Source organism: Hibiscus syriacus, unplaced genomic scaffold, assembly GCF_006381635.1.
Source record: "Hibiscus syriacus cultivar Baekdansim isolate YM2019G1 unplaced genomic scaffold, ASM638163v2 tig00110422_pilon, whole genome shotgun sequence".
Classification (NCBI taxonomy): domain Eukaryota; kingdom Viridiplantae; phylum Streptophyta; class Magnoliopsida; order Malvales; family Malvaceae; genus Hibiscus; species Hibiscus syriacus.
Genome location: NW_024062732.1, coordinates 821,637 through 838,886, shown reverse-complemented (window position 1 = coordinate 838,886; position 17,250 = coordinate 821,637).

The following is a 17,250-nucleotide window of genomic DNA, read 5'->3' as shown; positions in this document are numbered from 1 at the left end:
TTTTTTTATAATTTATATTTATTTAATTTATATATTTATCTTCAAATCATGTGGTGAAACTTGTCACCATATGGTTGAAATAAAATCAAATGAGAAATGAAGGTAGAATACGAAAGAAGTTGGGAGAATTTGAACTTGGACACTGTGAATGTAACACCCTAAACTCAATGTGTTAACACTAGGCTTAAATTGTCACATCCGACCTAAGAATGACCCAAAAGTTCATAAAATAAGAATTTCTTTAACTTAAAACTTCTTTAAAAAACATATTTAAGATAAAAATACAAAATATTTGACAACTGAGATAGTTTGTATACAAAATGCGAAGCTCCAACTCTTTCATGATCCACAAAAATATATAAAGCATTTCAAAATATATAACCAGACATCATACTGAATACATATATACAACCCCAACTACACATAGTACGCACATGCCCCTAATAGAATTAAGAACTGTACTCTGACAGTCGAGATGCTGGAATCCCTCAGCGATGGTGCTCCCTGGATCTACTATCAACTATCAGGATCCTAAAAATGGTAACCAACTAAGGTATGAGATACAAGAGCCCAATAATGTATGACTATTCAATGAAACTCATGTAACCATAAATTTAGAAAGTAAGCCGAAAATGTTATATAACGTCATTAAAAATTTCTAATCGTACTTAGAGTATCATTTTCTCGAGCTATCGTTAACCTTATCAAACTTACTTGTCATCCCTCATTTATCTTCTTTCTCGATGATATCACGGGTCTTTTATCAAGACATACCTTTATTTCAACTGATATACAAATATAATACTTTGCTACTCATAAATTTAGGTGTGTACCACATATGATACATCACCTTGCTTATAATTGAGTGTGTATCATGTACAATACATCACAACTTTCATATTTAGATGTGTACTCCGTACGATACATCATCTTGCTTGTAGTTGGATGTGTATCCCGCACAATACATCACCACCTTTATATTTAGATGTGTACCCTGTACGATATATCATCTTGCTATAGTTGGGTGTGTATCCCGTACAATACATCACCACCTTCATATTTATAAATTCTAGAACCGTTTTGAAACTACCTCGAAATAAATCAAATCGATTAGATTTGAAGAAGATAATTTTTTGGAGAATTTATGAACCTTAGGGATTATATTGCAAATGTTGAATCCATAAGGACCATTTAAAAACATTTACTACTTATTATCAATAAACGATTTTAACCCACGTGATATCACAAACTTTCTTGCAACAAGTTCCAACCTGAAATATGGTTGCACTAAACTAGTTCCAACCGAAAATATGGTTGCAACCTAAAACAAATTCCAACCTAAAATATGGTTGCACTAAACAAGTTCCAACCTAAAATATGGTTGTAACCTAAGACAAGTTCCAACCTAAAATATGGTTGTAACCTAATACAAGTTCCAACCTAAAATATGGTTGCAACCTAAAACAAGTAGGTTCCTAAAAAAAATCAATGGGTTTCTATATCTAAAATCCCAAAACAAAGCACTAATTATATGCAACATGCTTCCAACTTACTAATCCAAATATTAGGGTTTACATGGGTGTTCAAAGAATAGAAACACATTACCTTAGCTTGTTACTACAAGAAAAAGTTCCCTACTTTCTTCTTCAAGCTTTTTCTTTCCCTTTAGCATGAGAAGGTTCCCCTTCTTCCCTCACTTCTTAATATTTTCTATGGCTATATGATTTCAAACAAGAAAATTATGAGAATAATGAATAATAGAAGAGAAGAAAAGAATGAAGATGATGATGGATTTTTTTCTCTTCTTATTTTTTTTTCTATAAACAACAGTTATCTTCACTCTTCAAGAACCAACTCTAGATTTTTCTTTACTAAAGGATTAATCACAAAATAAATCTTTTCCTTTTTGTTCTACTTTCACTTTCACCATTTAATTTAATGAAATTTAGCATTAGTTCGGGTCTACCCGGGTATCAACCTAAGGGCCATTACAGTGAACATAGTGCGCACGCAACACCACTGAACCAAACGCATGTTCGTGATATGTTTTACACAATAATCAATATATTTTATTTCATTCCATAAAAAATAGGAATATGCCCATGGTGAGAATTATATTTATTTTTTATTTTTTATAATTCAAAGATTATATAACATGATTATATATAATTTTAAATTGGATCTTTTTAATTTAACTAATGATTTTATTTTTTAATAAAAAAAATATATGAATCATCTATATTTTAATTAATTTTTTTATAAAATCGTGTAGTTCAAAATGTGTAATTTAAAGTCAATTTTAAATTTGATTGGATAATTTAAAATGCGTAATTTAAGTTATATAATATAATTAAAATCAACTTTAAAGTCAATTAGGATTGGGTTGTTCAAAATGCATAATTTAAGTTCTATAACATGATTAAAGTTGACTTTAAAGTTGATTGGATACTTCAAAATGCGTAATTTAAGTTATATAACATGATTAAAATCAACTTTAAATTACATTTGGAACTACACAATTTAATAAAAATTTAATTAAAATATAGATGGTTCATTTTTTTAGGATGAATATTGATTTCATTATCCAAGAAAACAGAATACACTGCTACAAACTAAAACCAAAAACAACAATACAAACTAAAACAAAAAACAACAATACAAAACACAACCAAAGACTAAACCATCAAATACAAAACCCACCCTCCCATTGAACATTAACCTAGTCCCCACTCCAAACAAATCCTTGGATTAATGCTCCCCACCACCCAAGTCCCAACAAGTCACAAACAAACATCCTCACGAATCTCCCCCGTCAAGATCTCACTTCCCCTCGCCCTGTCACCAAAAGCTCGAAAACACCTCTCCCTCCAAACACGATACATGTAACACTCCACTCAAGCCTAAAAAGAATCGAAAAGGCTGTCTTATCTATGCACCTAGCCAATGCTCAAACCAACTCCTGACACCAGTTCCATGTAATATCCCAATTTTTTGCTAGTGACTAAAATGTAAGTTTTGAAAGTTTGGTGAATAAAGTATACATTTTAAAAATTTTAAGACCAAAAGTGTAATTTTAAAAAGTTATATATTTTATCCCGTAAATGAATTTGTCCTAAAACAAGAATTTTCGTGGGGATCATAATTTTAGTACGAGATTTGTATTAAAAGCTATTGAGCGATAAAGTTCGGTATAGAAATCGGATAATCGAATTGAACTGGAATTTCACGAAAATTTGAAGGATGTTAGATAAGAAAACAAAAAAAATTAAGTTGAAATAGAAATTTAAAAAGGAGCAAAAATTTAAGTATTTATGATAAAAAAAATTAAGCATTTATACGAATAAGGGGAAAATTTTAAGTTGAAATAGAAAAAATTTAAAAATGAACAAAAATTTATGCATTTATGATCAAAGAATGTCTGAAAGTTTAATGTAACTTCTATAACTCGTATTTCGAGACGTACACGAGTTTTGGGTGTTACATTTATTTGTATTAAAACTACAGGTTTAGCCGATTCTCTGCCTAAATTGAGCCTATGTTATTTTCAAAATATGTACATGCCACGAGGATGTCAAAATTTCTAATTTGGTATGGTTTGATGATTTTATTGATAATATTGCTGCTTACTAACGTAATTTTGAAATTTATGTATTAGATGTCAGAAGTTAAGAACCATTGTAAAAGAAAGTAGATAATGTTAGAAATTGAATCGCGACTAAAATCGATCCAAATAGATCTGGAAGGACTTTAGTATCTCACATTAGAAGGGTGAGAGCTGTAAGGGATTTTCTTCTATTTTGTGAAAGAAAAGCCCTAGCGTTTAATGAGGTTACTGAATTAGAGGAATCTATCAGAAGGTTTAAAAGAATTACAAGAGAAGTTGAGATTGATGAGGGTCTAGAGATTATTAAATTTACTGTTAAGAGAAGAATTCATGAATAAGTTGTGTTAATAAAAGATTGCCTTAAATAGGCATTTTCTTAGAATTTATTTATAATAACAAAACCGATGGGTTTTAGCGTCAGAGTAAAGCAAATAAGTATAAATTTTCTAATAAAGGTTCAAGGGGTGATGTTTTCGACAAATCTTATGGAATTACCATTTGATGAGTATGAGATTATTGTGGACAATGATTGGTTATTTTTGTATTATGGTTGGGTAGATTGTCGCAAGAAGCGATTATTTCTAAAAAATGTGAAGGGTTTCAAAATAATTGAAATCAGAGAAAAAGTAAAATTATTGTCCAATGTGATATATGTTGTAATGGCAATGAAATTGACGTCAAAAAAGTTGTTTAATTTTTTTGGTAAATGTAATTGACAACTGAATATTTGAAGTTAGATTGGAGGATATTCTAATAATTTGGAAATTTGTAGATGTAATCCCTGATGAATTACCTCCTGATCGAGAAGTGGAGTTTAAGGTTGATATTTTTTAGGTACAATGTCTATCTTAATAGCTTTGACCCAACTAAAAAGCTAAAGGCACAATTATATGAGTTATTTGATTAGAGTTTCATTAGACCGAGTGTGTCTTCGTGTGGGGCGTCGATACTCTTTGTTAATAAGAAGGATAAATCAATACAATTACTGTAACACCTCTAACCCGTATCAGACCTGGATACTAATCCAAGATGCCACATTGACTTTTCAAATCGTTTACTTTTAAAAGATAGTTAAAAACTTAAACTTTTACTTATATAAAAATAATGGAACCCTTGATCAAAGTGAATATATAAAATTCAATTAAATTCAAAAATAGAACTTAATAATTTGCATAAATATGGTAAGGTTTGTTTACAAAACTGAGTAGAGCATATATGATTCAAACTTTGAATTTCATGCCAACTACTTTTAATACAACAAAATAATATATTGTGTAAATTGTTTATGATATGATCTTCTCGTATGGATATGGTGTCTTGCCTGATCTTAGCTTTGCTCTTCCTGTTTCCCTGAACCTACGTGTGAAACACTCACACACTAAGTCATTGACTTAGTGAGGCATATAAAGCGTATAATAAAAACCTTAAATACTTAACAAAATCTGAGCATTTAAAACATATAATCTTGTACTTAACCTTTGTAAAACACCATATAATACATAAATCATAATACATTTCACAAAACAAATCATATAACATCACACTGTTTATTCATATTATTTCTTTTAATAGCCCATGGTACACTTCTGAGAACTTAAGGTGTGTGAGTGCATTACGGTTGTGCACAAATGCTTTCACCACAGCTCGTATAATTTGTACTGAAGTGTTGCATAGAAATTACACCAAAATACCACATAGAATGTCCCGAAGGACCACATAGTATTGTCCCGAAAGACCGCGTATAAATGTCCCGAAAGATCACGTAGAATTATCTTGAAGGACCGTGTAGAACCCTTGACTCTTGGCATGCCAATTATACCCTCAGCTCTCATATCACATACTATGGACTTTACCCTTTATATCATTTTTATATCTTATTTCACATAGACAAGTAATCACGTAAGTCATGTCACATAGCTAATAGCTTATACCATCTGTTCATGTAAACACGTAGATCATATCACATAGCTGATATCTTGTTTTTATATCTTCACATAGATCATATAACACATAAATCCTCATAACATAGCTTATATCACAGTTTCATATATTCACGTAGTTCAGTTTCACATATCTTATATCACATGTTCATATAATCGCTTAGGTCAATAACATATATCTTATCTCACTTTTTCACTTAATCATATAAGTCCTTTATACCAGTTCACATAGATTATCACACAGTCATGTACTTACATAGTTCATGATCATATATTTTATATCACATTTTCACATACTTACATAGATTATATCACATAGATCAATATCATATAATAGAGAATATAACAATACATGTTCACATAGAAACCATATTAACAACATAATATTATTCATGTAATCATGAAAGAAAAACATTGGAAACAGACTCATCGCAAGTATAATTTCCATATAATTATATACCATAGTAATATGCACTCACCTTGGCCTCACTAGCCAAAGCAACACTTATAACTCTTATCTCTCACCTGATCAATCTTATCTCGTTGACTCGTCCGATACTTACTTTCGTTTGATATCTACACAATACATATAATCTATATGAAAGTCTTAATTCGAATCACTATTAATCAATCTTATATAACATAAGCTATACAAAGTACTTAATTCACAATTTCCATATGAATAGTATCGGTACCCAAGCCACAGTACCGATATTTCCTTATTTTGGTATCAATACCCTTTTTACATACTAAAATTCAGCTCTATAAATGGTACCGATACTTAAACATCGGTATCGATACCCCTATTATCGATACTACTCCTTTGGTATCGATACTTCTTAAAGATTTCATCCACTTTTACCTTATGGTATCGATATTGTTCATCCAATATCGATACCCAGACTAAGATATCACCTATTTTTGTTTTAGAGCATTAGTACTATTCATCCATTACCGATACCCCTTGCCGATAAATCACTTTTTCCATTTCAAAATTTTACCAAACTCAGCCATAACCTTTACTTTTAACTACTTTCAAACCTTTAAACCACAACATACTTATTAAAACTAACTTACAACACTTTAACACACTTTAACATCCAAAGTTCTTATAGAACACTTAGAACCAAAAATCATACCAATTATTCAACTTGGTTTTTAATCATTTCTAACCACTTAAATCTCTTATTTTATATGATGACAAGTCAAATATGACTTTAAAATCCATTTACAAACTCTCTCTCAACAATTCACTTAAAAAAAACCCTTATATTCAATCTCCCATAACTTGTAAATCTTTTAGTTTTTACTTCTCTTTAATCATCCTTAATCTTTCCTAACACTTAAACAATAAAAAACAACTTAAAAATGAAAGAAACAATCAGCTTGAGACCAACTCACTTTACCAATAGAGTTACGGGAAGAGAAGAAGAAGATAGCTCCAAGTCTGCAAATTTTTCTTTTCCCTTTCATTCTTTCTTTCCACATGGATATAAAGACACTCAAATGAATTTTTAATTCATTTTCTTGCTAAATGAACATTATACCCCTTCATAGTTCAAACTTTATTATTCAATCCTACACAAAGATATTCCAATTAAGTCCCTGAACTTTTCAATTTTTTCAAATTTAACCACAAAGTTTCAAAAACTTACATTTTAGTCACTAGCCCAGTTTTTAAGATGTTACAATTACGTATAGATTACTCTTATCTGAATAGAGCGACGTTGAAGAATAAATGCTATTTTCTAAAGACTGATGATCTATTTGATCAGGTTTAAGGTGTTTTAGTATTACCAAAGATTGATCTTTAAATTGAGTATTATCATTTGATGATTAAAGAGGACAACATTTCGAAAACAACCTTTAGAACCTGACAAGGTCACTATGAGTATGTAGTGATGCCATCTGGATTGACTAATACCTCTGCAACATTCATAGATTTGATGAATCCAGTGTTTTAATATTATTGCGATAAATTTATGGTCATGTTAATTGTATAGTATTAGGTTTATTCTAAGACCAAAAAGGAACACGACACACATTTTCGCATTGTACTTTAGAGAGTATAGAATAAAAAGTTATTTGCTAAGTCATCAATATGTGAACTCTAGTTGTCATAAGTTGCTTTTCTTGGCCATGCGATTCCATTAGAAAGAATTGACGTAGATTCCAAGAAAGTACAAATTATAGTAGATTGGAAAACTTTGAAAATATTTCGAAGTTTGAAACTTCTTGGGATTAATTGACTATTATCGAGATTTGTGAAGAATTTATTGATACTTGTTTTTCCACTTACTAAGTTGTTTATAAATGATGTATTATTCGTTTGGATTGAAAAGTACCAAGAAAGCATTGATGTGTTTAAGAAAATCCTGACAGAGGATTGGTTTTATTACAACCAAAATCAGGTAAAGATTATGTGATTTACAATAATGCATCTCATATTGGTTTGAGATATGTATTAGTGCAAGAAAGCAAAGTAATAACCTATGCTTCAAGATAATTAAAACGTACGAATGGAATTATCAGATCCATAATTTGAAGTAGCAGTTGTAGTATTTATTTTAAAATTTTGGTGTCATTACTTAAAGTGAGCGACATTATATTTATATGAGTTATAAAAGTTTAAAGTAGATGCTAACTCAGAAGGAACTGAGTTTATAGTAAAGGAGATGGAATAAGCTTTTAAAGAAAAGACAAAAGTATTTAGAAATGATCAATTATCAAGAAGTTGATAAAGTATTTTTCAAAGTTTCATCTTAGAAAAGGGTCTGAGATTCAAGCATAAAGGAAATTTAAGTTCGAAACTTATTGAACTGTATGAGATTATAAAGAAAGTTGGTCCAGTAGCTTATCAGTTAGCATTACCTCCGGAGATGAACAAAATTTATAATGTGACTCATATATCGATGCTTTGGAAGTATTGATCGAATCTTTTGCATGTTATTACACTAGAGAAAATCGAGATTTAACCAGATCTATTATATGAAAAAGAACCCGTAAATATTCTAGAATATGGATTCAAAGAACTAAGAAGTAAGATGATTCCGCTAATAAAAGATCTTTAGCGAAATTTTGAAGTTGAGGAAGCGACTTGGGAACGAGAAGAAGATATGAAAAAAATAGTTTCCTCATCTTTTTTTTATTTCATGTATATAGATATGTATAGAAAATTCGAGGACGAATTTTCTTTAATGGGAGAAGAATTGTAATACATCAATTTTTAGCTAGTGAATAAAATGCAAGTTTTAAAAGTTTGATGGCTAAAGTATAAATTTTAAAAAGTTTAAGGATCAAAAGTGTAATTTTAAAAAGTAATATATTTCAGACTATAAATGAATAGTTTGTCCTAAAACAAGAATTTTCGTGGAAATCATAATTTTGATACGGGATTTGGATTAAAAGCTATTAATCGATAACGTTCGCTATAGAAATCGGATAATCAAATCGAACTGGAATTTCATAAAAATTTGAAGGATGTTAGATAAATGTTGAAAATATTATTTCCATAATTTAAATCGGTGAAATTGAGCATAGATTAGTATAATTGAAGTTAATTTTCTCTATTTAGTCGAAATTGGGAAAACTTAAGTGATTAAATTGCAATTTTCAAAAATTACATGGCTAAAGTATGAAGTCAACTTCAAGTTGGTCCATTTTTTACCATGGAATATTTTAATGAAAGATATTACAATGGGAAATGGTAATTATCAAGGTTCATTAATGGAAAAATTGTAAACTAGAATTAAATGAATTATAAATTCATTTATATTATTATATAGCCAAGTGTAAGTGATATTTTAAGGAAAAATATCATGAAATTTCTAGCTTTCTTCTTCTTTAGCCTTGGGTTACCATTATTGGGTAAGCAAGCTTTTCAATTTCATTTTTAGGTATCCATGGTTGATTTTTGGGTTAAGCTATTAGATAGATAATTAATCTGCATGAAACTCTCTATCATTTGGTATGAAAATTTCATGGAATCATGCTCAGAAGATGAGATTAGTGATTAGGGTTCATGAAGAACAAGTTTGATTTTAATGATTTAAGGCTTGATTTTTATGTTTTTTATGTTGGAGATTAATTCTAAAACATGTGTGATGAATTAATTGATGTGTAAGGTCATGTAGTTGGTTCGGCCATATTAGGGTTTTTTGGAATATTTGGATTTTGATGTAATTTGAAGAAGTGATGATTAGAATAACATGAATTTGATGTAAGAAAGTTGAATTCATGCTTGAAATTGAGTGAAAATCAAGCCTTAAACTACTTGAAGTATTCATCCATATGAAGAAAAATAGGGGGGAATATTGAAAATTTTCCTATAGTCTATAATTGATATTAGTAGTGTTCTATATGATTTGGAGATTAATTTGGATCAATTTGGAACCTTGAGTTAGTAAAAAGGCTAAAATGCAAGATTTGAGAATTGTGGGATATTATTGCAAGAATGTGATATTTTGGGTGCTCAATGTGGATTTTAATATTTTAAATGCTGGAAAATTTAAGTTAGAAAGTTTAGTGGAGCCAATTTTCAAATTTGGTAAACTTTGAGTTGGAATTTGAAAAGTTCTAGGAAATTGGGGACTTGATTGTAAGTTTTCAAATGTGAAAGTGTCATTTGAGTAAAATGGAACAATTCTGGAAATTTTAATAGCATGCTAATTCCTGAGTTTAAATAATTGAGTTGGGATCAAATTACAAGTTTATATAGATGTATGGTTAAATCTGAAAAGTCTAAGAAGCTTTGGGATGGAATTGCAAGTTTTTGAATGCTAAAGTATTGATTTGGGAATTTTATTAAGGTGCTGGAAATTTTAGAAATTAAATTGCTATGATCATAATGGTAAAGGATCATTATGAATTTAATGGAAAACATAAGGTGAATTTTAGAAAGAATTAATAATTAATGGTCTGATTGTGTATTTGGCACAAGTTGAAGGGTTAATAGTGGAAATAAATATTTATGGGATCAAATAAGCATTTTGAGAAGTTTGAAATTTTGATGGGAAACGTGATTTAGTTTTATATTGATTTAAGTATCGATTTTTGTTTATATTGAATTAATATTCAAGCTTAGATTATGTTATTTCGATACTAACATAGAATTTGAATATTCTATGGTATTATATAATGTCGTCAAACCATGATAAATCTAGTGATCCAAGTAACTAAAAAAAGGAAAGAAAAGATGCGGGATTGAGAAGATTATTGTGGAGAAGGTTCGATAATGAGACAAATGTGAGTGCATTTAATTTGTATTTATGTTATTGAAAAAACATCGGCTTGCGATGAGCCAGTGTCGGAGTTAGTACGTTAAGAAGTGGCTTTAAGTGTTATGTGAATTGTGATTCAAGCCTATATATTCATTATGAAAGTAATAGAAGTATGGAATGAGTTAACGATGCTAATTAAGGAAAATGCCTAGAAATCATGATTCAAACAATAAGTTTAGAAAATCACTATGAATTATACGGAAATGATTAGAGGATGATTGTTCGCTGTTTGTGAGTACTATATATGGGTACGGAAATATGTGCAAGTATACACAATCAAACAAGTAATACATTGATAAGTTGAGTATCGTCTCCACAGGGAATTGAGAAAATCAAATAAGTTTGTCAAGGCACTTTACTTTGTCACCTAAGTAAAGTTAGTGATGGTATGTACAAATGAGAATGTTGTGGCAAAATGGAATATCTTATGTGAAAATAGAATGGTGGTAGTGTGGTAGCAAATGGATATGTCGTGACAAATTATATTGTGATGCGTGCGAACAAATTGAAATGTCAAGGCAAAATAAAATGTAAATACGAGATTTAAAATGTAGGACTTTAGCTTTCTCACACGACAAGCTGCTTTGGGAATGAGTGATGGGAGTCACTAAGGAAAATATAAGTCTACTTCTCCGAATGATTTTATCTCTATGCCTCTCCTGCTCGACAGAGAATACTAAGGTACCCTATGCTATCTCTAGTAAGGGACTCGACAGATTGAAGATGCCCTGGCAAAACCGATTGGCGTAAACCCCTACAGTGATCCTATTGGTCCAGATAACAGGATATGTCTCGACAATACCTTTTTGCGACATCATTAACATTTAACCTATCGTTCTTACACAACTCCTTTTAGTCGAATGAAATCCTATCCTTATCTCTAAGGTGGATTAGGCCTAGTTACTACCTAGAACCCTTTGTTTATGTAGTTCCTTCCTAGTGTCTCTCTAATACTAAGGATATTTTGCCAATGTATTATATCGAACCCTAAGAACCTCCTAAGGAAAAGCTACTCTCGTAGCTCCTACAACCTTAAGGCATTAAGTATCATAAACAAAATAGATTAAAGCATAGAAAAGCAACCATTCATTGAAATAAAAACTTAAACATCCAATCGAACTCCCACCAAATAGGATTAGTTCATGGTGAGGTTCGAAATAAACAAGAACAAGTCAAGTTTTATTCGTTCCTTACAACCCAATAATAAATATGAAAGCAAAGAACTAAGGGAATGAGGAAAAGCCTTTGACGTGCACTGCCTGAGCTTCCCTCGGTCACCACGAACTGCCCCCAGTAAACTAGCTCCTCTCGGATGACTTAGAACGCCGCTCCTTCAAGCTTGTCATGGAGAAATGCCACGGCAAGTAAGATTGACAAAGAAAAGTAAGACCTTCTCTCTCTAACTTTTAAGCTCAAAATGGCGTGGAACCAAAGTGCATAACATTGTGGCTTTATCCTCTATTTATAGGGGAGAAAAACCCTAAAGATTTATATCAAAATTCCAAAGATACCCCAAATCATGCTTAATTCACGTGAGGATCGGGCAGAGCTGGCAGTGATGCTGCTGGGCAGCTGGCAATGGTCCAGCCTGGATGGTTGACTGAGCACCCGACAGACAACACTGATTCAGGCGGATTTCTCAATCATAGTCAGAGATCCCGTGAAAATAAGGACAGTTGGCTCTAAAAATATCTTTTTTCATTTTGTTCGCTCTCGAAATGCTAATCCAACTCGGCATTTTCATTCTCCTCACCAATCTCCTTATGCCACGACATTTTCCTTTTTCTTTTCCTTGCTCTCAAATCCTGCACATCATTAAGCAAACACCTTCCCCATAAGGCATCACTGATGACAAATTAAAATGTCGCGGCATACCTAATTCCACCACATGTAACTATATGCTCCTAAATGCATATATGTGATCCTAAATGAGCTCTTAGACATTCAATAACTTAAGTGAAAAGGTCCCAAAATGTGACCTTTTTACGGAGTTATCACACCCACAAACTTAATATATTGATTGTCCTCAAGCAATGGATAGTATTAAGCAAAATAAAAATACCATGGCAAGTTTAGAAACAGAATAATTATATGGGATAGAATTTCAGCCCTCAGCACACTTGGCTTTAACATGCTAGACTAGTTTGAGAAATCAAGTATTGTCCCCTAGGGCAAGATTCTTTGTGTGAGTGTGTGCGTGTTTGTATCCAGTCCATACTTAACAAACCTAAAAATTTTCTAAGCAAGTTTTCTTGTTTTGCCATGACATTTACAATTTTTACTCCCACATTGTTTTCTTTTCCTTTTTTTAACACTGCTACGAGGGGAGTCAGCCCATCACACCTACCATCCCACACTCTAGGTGAAAGGGAGCATATCTTCCACCCCTGAGCTAGTCAAGTAGAGTCATCCCGTGACTACTTTCATTCACTCATATACCATAGCTGCCATTTATTTAAATGTAGTTTACAGGAAATGCCATGGCATAACGGAGTGTTCCTCTACAGTTATGCCGTAGTATTTATTCACAATCTCATTTTTTTAGAGTGAGGTTTTCATCATTTATGCCAAAACATGCAAGAATTCTCTTATAAATTTTTTTTAAGTTCCGTAAGCATGGAAAACATACAATCATGTATTCAAGGGTTTCAAAGAAGCAAGTCTTAGAGTTGGTTCTATCATCCTCAATAGTCATGTACATTCAATCCTAGCCATCAAGAATTCATCATCATTGGGCATCCTTAATTTATTCTAGAAAACCAATTCAACCACTTACTAATGTCATGGCATATTCATTCTACTAATAATATCATGCAATGATTTAAGAACTTACCTCCGCCAAACTTGAGAGAATCATTGTCCTCGATGCTTACTAAAAACTAAGTAAAACTAAACTAAATGCTATGAAATGCAATGCAATACAAGGTACCTTGACTTTACGCTTGTGGTGGTGCGGGGATCGTTCGACGTGTGCGCTTCCAAAATTGTGTGGGGCTGGAGTGTTCAAAATCTGATGCTGGTACGGTTGAAAGTTGTATGTACCCTAACCTTGCAAAGAAAAATAAAATAGTCAATTAAAAAGAAGCGAAATAAACATTTATTTATGCACATGAGTAATTTTAAAATGTCATTGCGTCCTTAAGATGTTTGGCCAGTATCAACTTCATGCAAGATAAGTGTAGTCTTGTCACGCAATAGTGGGACTCCTTGGTATGCCTTAAGGCGCTGGCCATTAACTTTAAAGACGGACTCATCGTCCATGTTCTTGATATCTACAGTGCCATACGGGTAAACATGGTGGACTTCAAATGGTCCCGACCATCGTGACTTCAGTTTGCCAGGGAAGAGTTTGAGCCTAGAGTTAAATAAGAGTACTTTCTGTCCAATATGAAAATGTCGTGGAAAAATAATTTTGTCATGCCACTTCTTCGTTTTTCCTTGTAGAGCTTGGCATTTTCATATGCTTGTGCTCGAAACTCTTCCATCTCATTCAGATCGAGCAGTCGTTTCTCCCCAGCTAGTTATGCGTCGAAGTTCAGCTTCTTGATTGCCCAGTATGTCTTATGTTCTAGCTTAACTGGCAGGTGGCAGGCTTTTACAAATACCATCTTGAAGGGCGATATTCGCAAAGGTGTTTTAAATATTGTCCGGTATGCCCAGAGTGCTTTATTGAGTTTTGGGGACCAATCTTTCCTTCGGGGGTTCACCACATTCTTGAGAATCTGCTTGACTTCACGGTCGGACACTTCAGCTTGCCCATTTGTTTACGGGTGATATGACGTGGTAATTTTATGTCTCACTCCGTATTTCTATAATGCCTTGACAATTAGCTTGTTGTCAAAGTGGGTGCCCTCGTCATTGATAATGGTTCTTGGTGCTCCAAATCGACTGAAAATATTCTTGTGAAAGAACTTGAGCACCATCTTCGAGTCATTCCTTAGTGTCGCAATCGCTTCAACCCACTTGGATACGTAGTCCACCGCGAGTAAAATGTATAAGTTTCCAAAAGAAGATGGGAACGGTCCCATAAAATTGATGCCCCAAACATCGAATAGCTCTATATCTAAAATATTTGACAGCGGCATTTCGTGTTATCTGGAAATGTTCCCAGTATGCTGAATCTGTAACAGGCCTTGAAAAATTCGTGGGCATCCTTAAATAGCGATGGCCAGTAGAAGCCTGATTTGAGGACCTTGGCAGCAGTCCTTGCACCTCCAAAATGCCCTCCATAGGGTGTTGTGTGGAAATGGTGTAAGATATCGCGTTGCTCCTCTTCGGGGACACACCGTCGAGTCATTTGATCGACACATTACTTGAACAAGTACGGCTCGTCCCAAAAATAGAACTTGGCACCATGCATAAACCTCTTTTTTCCCTAGCTATTCAATTCATATGAAAAAACACCATTAACAAGAAAATTAACAAGGCCAGCCTACCACGGAATTACCGTGACATATAAAATTTTCTCGTCAGGGAATTCTTCTTTAATATAAAAAATGTCATGGCATTCAGAAATGTTTTCTAGCCTAGATAAATGGTCTGCAACCTGGTTCTCTGTACCTTTCCTATCAACTTCCTCTAAGTTGAACTTTTGCAATAGTAATATCCACCTAATGAGTCTAGGCTTGGCATCTTTCTTGTTCACTAAATATTTTATAGCTGAGTGATCGGTGTGAGCTGTGACTTTAGTGCCTATCAAGTATGGCCTAAATTTGTCAAATACAAATACCACATCAAATAATTCTTTCTCAGTGGTGGTATAGTTTAATTGTGCTTCATTCAAGGTACGACTAGCATAATATATAACATGAAATATTTTACCTCTACGTTGCCCAAGCACAGCTCCCACGCAAAATCATTTGCATCACACATTAGTTCGAACAGTGCCGTCCAATCTGGGGGAACTACGATCAGTTCAGAGATAAGTCTTTGCTTCAGCTCTTCGAATGTGCCATGGCATTTCTGATCGAATACAAACGGTTGGTTCTGTTGCAGCAAGGTGCACAAGGGCTTGGATATTGTGGAGAAGTCCTAGATGAATCATCTATAAAATCCAGAATGTCCAAGAAAACTCTGAATGCCCTTGACAGAAGTTGGTGGCGGTAGTTTCTCGATCACCTCAATCTTGACCTTGTCTACCTCAATGCCCTTTGCAGAAATCTTATGGCCTAGAACAATGCCTTCGGTCACCATGAAGTGGCATTTTTCCCAGTTCAGCATGAGATCAGCCTCCTAACATCGTTTCAATACCTTTGCCAAATTGCCGAGGCATTTTTGAAAATCATCTCCAGAAACAGAAAAATCATCCATGAAAATTTCCAGGAAATCCTCAACCATGTCAGAAAATATGGATTGCATGCAGCGCTGAAAAGTTTCCAGGGCATTACAGAGTCCAAAAGGCATTCTTCGAAAAGCATATGTTCCATAAGGACACGTAAATGTTGTCTTCTCTTGGTCCTCCGGTGCGATGACAATTTTATTATACCCCGAGTATCCATCCAAGAAAGAATAAAATGCCTTGCCAGTAAGTCGATCCAGCATTTGATCAATGAACATAAAAAGAAAATGATCTTTCTTGGTGGCCTTGTTGAGCTTGCGGTAGTCAATGCAGATTCGCCACCCGGTGACTGTGCGTGTAGGTAGCAACTCGTTATTTTCACTTGTCACCATGGTTGTGCCTCCCCTCTTTGGCACACATTAGACGGGACTCACCCAAGAGCTATCCGAAATGGGGTAAATCACTTCAGCATCAAGCCATTTGAGAATTTCTTTCATCACAACTTGCTTCATGATTGGGTTTAATCTTCGTTGTGGCTCTCTAGATTTGCCATGTCATTCCTCCAGCAGGATTTTGTGCATGAAAAGAGTTGGACTTATTCCCTTCAGATATGCCATCGTCCATCCTAACGATTTCTTATGTTGTGACAAAACATTTAGCAAACTAGATTCTTGGTTAGGAGTAAGGGCAGAGGAAATAATCACATGTAAAGTTTCATTACTACCTAGATAAGCATATTTAAGATGTTGTGGCAAATTCTTAAGTTCTAGGGTAAGAGCATGCTGTAATGAGGGCCTGGGAGGAACAAATTCATCGAAATTCAAAGGTTCAAAACGCGTACCTGGGCTAGCTTTGAGGAAGCCAGCCTGTTGTTCATCGATAGAAAATCATTAGGCTCTTCAGCCTTTAAGTTATCGAATAGCCTCCCATCAGGACTTAGCTGAATGAAGTTGTCATGGCAAAATTGATCTGCTTCTTTTGCGATTACTTTATCCACTTCTAAAATGCTCTGGCATTCTTCAGAATCATCCATGTACTTGAGAGATCGGAAAATATTCACAGTAACACATTGGTCGGCCACTCTCATGGTCAGCTCGCTCCTTTCGCAATCGATAAGAATACGACCGGTAGCTAGGAAAGGTCTCCCCA